This window comes from Sus scrofa, chromosome 12 (assembly GCF_000003025.6).
Source record: "Sus scrofa isolate TJ Tabasco breed Duroc chromosome 12, Sscrofa11.1, whole genome shotgun sequence".
Taxonomy (NCBI): Eukaryota; Metazoa; Chordata; class Mammalia; order Artiodactyla; family Suidae; genus Sus; species Sus scrofa.
In genome coordinates, this window is record NC_010454.4 from 15,863,770 (window position 1) to 15,867,472 (window position 3,703).

The 3,703-nt window shown below is 39.6% G+C and overlaps 1 pseudogene; it reads left to right on the forward strand.

The window, feature by feature from the left end:
• On the forward strand, nucleotides 1,867-2,626 carry LOC100623949 (annotated as a pseudogene).

The window sequence follows — 3,703 nt, forward strand, 5'->3', positions numbered from 1 at the left end:
ATTCCTTTATATTTGGAAAGTTTTCAACCATGATTTCTTCAGATATATTTTCAATCCCCTTTTCTTTTTCTTCTTCTTCTGGAATACCTATTATGCATAGGTTGGCCCACTTTATATTACCCATAGATCTCTTATATTGCTTTCATTTTTTTTTCATTTGTCTGCTGTCCTGATTGGGTAATTTCCATTATTCTATCTTCCAAGTCACTTATTTGTCCCTTTGGACTATTCATTCTGCTCTCCAATGCCTTTAATGCAGCTTGTGACTCTGCAAATTAATTTTCTAATTTTTCTTGTCTCCTCCTTATATTTTCCACTTCCTTTCTAAAGTAATCCACATTACTGTTCATATCTGCTCTTAATTTCTTCATATACACTCTTATTTCCTTCAGTATTTTCACTATATCCTTTTTAAACTTTGTGTCTGTTAGATTGCAGAGGTCTGTTTTGTTGTTTGCTCCTTCCGGGGGAATTCTCCTATTCCTTTAACTGGGAATGGTTCCTAAGCTACTTCATTTTGCTTATACTTCTTTATTCAAAAAACATATATTTATGTCTAATGGCAGTAGTTGTATACTGTGTTTCTGGCATACTGATTTTACAATCATCAGATTTTTTAAATCATAAACTCCAACAACATAAAATATTGACCATGAAATGAAGAAACAAAAACTTGTACCCACTGCTTATGGAAGTTTGTAGAACTACTTGCAGGGGGTTAGGAAAGGTGTCAATTTTGTACTGTGTAGTATAGTTAAAAATGCGCAAATCCTATCCTCATTAATTCCTCTTCTATGTATATACCCTGGAGCAAAGACTCATACATCAGGAGAAAGGTACAAAGATGTTTATTACAGTATTATTTATACTAGGAGAAGAACTCAAATCATAAAAGTGTCCATTAATAGGAAATAAATAAATTGATACCAAAAAATGAAATACTATGGAACAGTTAAAACAGCCTAGCTCTATAAATGTCAACATGGATAGTTCTCAAAACTGTTTTATTGATAAACACAATGGAATATTACTCAGCCATGAAAAGAATGAAATAATGCCATTTGCAGCAACATGGATGGACCTAGAGATTATTATAATAAGTGAAGTGAGTAACACAGAGAGACAAATATCATGATATCACTTGAATGTGGAATCTAAAAAATATAAACTTATTTACAACACAGAAATGGACTCAGACATAGAAAACAAATTTATGGTTATCTTATGGGATAACAGGATTGGGAGACAAATTAGGAGTCTGGGATTAACACACACACTACCATATATAAAATAGTCAACAGGGACCTACTTATAGCATGGAGAACTATATTCAGTATCTTTTAATAACCTAGAATGGAAAAGAATCTGAACAAGAATATATATATATATATATATGTAAACTGAATTACTTTACTTCTGAAACTAACACAACATTGTAAATTAACTATGCCTCAATTTAAAAGCCCATATATCCAAAAGAAGAAGAAGAAGAAAGAAAAAAATGCATTCAAGAAGGGGGCTGCGGAGTTCCCATCATGGCTCAGTGGTTAACGAATCCGACTAGGAACCATGAGGTTGTGGGTTCGATCCCTGGCCTCTCTCAGTGGGTTAAAGATCTGGCGTTGCCATGAGCTGTGGTGTAGGTCACAGAGGTGGCTCAGATCCCAAGTTGCTGTGGCTCTGGCGCAGGCTGGCAGCTACAGCTCTGATTAGATCCCTAGCATGGGAACCTCCATATGCCGCGGGTGCGGCCCTCAAAAGACAAAAAAAAAAAAAAAGAAAAAAGAAGGGGGCTGCTAAGTAATATATTCAGTATGGCAGCACTTAGGTAAATTCTAATACACACTCACAGTAAAAGCATAAAAAGAGAAAGGGGGGCTATAAGAGTGCATACATAATTCATGAGAGTAGTGGACTCTGTAGAGAGATAAAAGAGGAGCAGCCTCCTGTCTCTGATGCCAGACGTGGTGTTGGGCGCCCGCCCTCCCGCATCGCCTGTGCCCAGGGTAAAGGTAGCAGTAATGTTGACGCTGGCAAGCAAACTGAAGTGGGATGACTGTTTCGAAGGGTCCCAGAAGTCAGCCACAGTCTCTAGCTCCACTCGACAGGTTTCTGTGAGAGACAGGCTGCTTATTAAAAAGGTTGCAGAACATGAAGCCAATTTGCTTTGTATGCATAAAGTGCATTTTCCTGATCCAAACAAGCGTCTTTGCTTTCAGCTAACTGTAACCCCAGAGGAGGGTTACTATCAGGGTGGAAAATTTTGGTGTGAAACGGAAGTTCCCCATGCACACAACATGGTGCCTCCCAAAACGAAATTTTTGACCAGGATCTGGCACCCCATCATAGCAGAGACAGGTGAAATATATCTAAGTTGGCTGAGCAGACATTTGATTGATGGCACAGACTAGGCTCCCACGAGGATAATGAAGGATGTTGCTTGGGGATTAAAATCTTTGTTTACTGGATCTTTTGATCATCATCTCTTTGTGATGATTCACTAAATATTGAAGCTGCAGAACATCATTTGTGGGACAAGGAGGACTTCCAGAATAAAGCTGAGGACTACATTAAGTGTTATGCCAGATGGCAGGAGGACACTGCAGGGCCATGGATTGTGTTATAAGATTGTCTCCAGCTGAAACCAAGGAAAAGCCTCCTCCCCAGTCTTCAGGCTCCCCTGAGTCCCACGGGGTCATCCTAGTCCTGGGACCATGTTGCCCCAAGGAGGAACCTTTTCATGACTGCCAGTTGTAGATGGAGCGTTCCCCCTAAATACGGCAAGAAAATGTGTTTAAAGTTCTAAAGAGCTCTGTGCTTTCCTTAACTTGTTTACTTTCTTGAAACTGTACTGTATAGGCTGTTGATAGATGCTCGTGGTAATGAACTCTGATTTGAGGCTAGAGCTTGCTTTTTTCCCCTTTTCCCAAAGCCCTTTCCCCACACAGGCGACAGTAATGATGTGCTCAGTGTAACTCACCAGTTGATGATCAGAAACTCACTACAGGAGTTCCTGTTGTGGCTCAGCAGAAACAAATCTGACTAGTATCCATGAAGACACAGGTTCAATCCCTGGCCTTGCTTAGTGGGTTAACAATCCGGCGTTGCTCTGAGCTGTGGTGTAGGTTGCAGATGCAGCTTGGATCTGGTGTTGCTGTGGCAGTGGCGTAGGCCAGCGGCTCCAGTTCCAATGCAATCCCTAGCCTGGGAACCTCCATATGTGTGGGTGTGGCCCTAAAAAGACCAAAAAAAGAAGAAAGGAAGAAAGACACTTGCTACAAACTGTGATTAGATGCAAATTCTCTTAGATCCTTCCATGAATGTTGGCCCTGTCCTAGGAGTTGTGAAACGTCCCAGAATGCATAGTCATTCACTGCAGATCTCTTACTGAAATGCATTTTTAAATTTAATACAAGTATATTTTGGAACAGAATAAAAGAAGAGAGAGGAGTTGGGATGGAAAACAAAAACCTCATTTTCATTTTATTCCTTTTCAAAAAATATGAAGCAAAATGATCAAATATCTTTTTTTCCTTTGCATCATAGGTATGCAGTTTTATATTCTCTATACTTTCCTATGGTCGTTCTTAAATTAATAGTTTATCTTCCCTTGTCTCCCCCTTGTTCCCCATCTCACTACAGTCTGGATTTCGTCCTGCATCACTTAGAGTGCCAGCAGGAAACAAAGGGTTCACTCAAAATG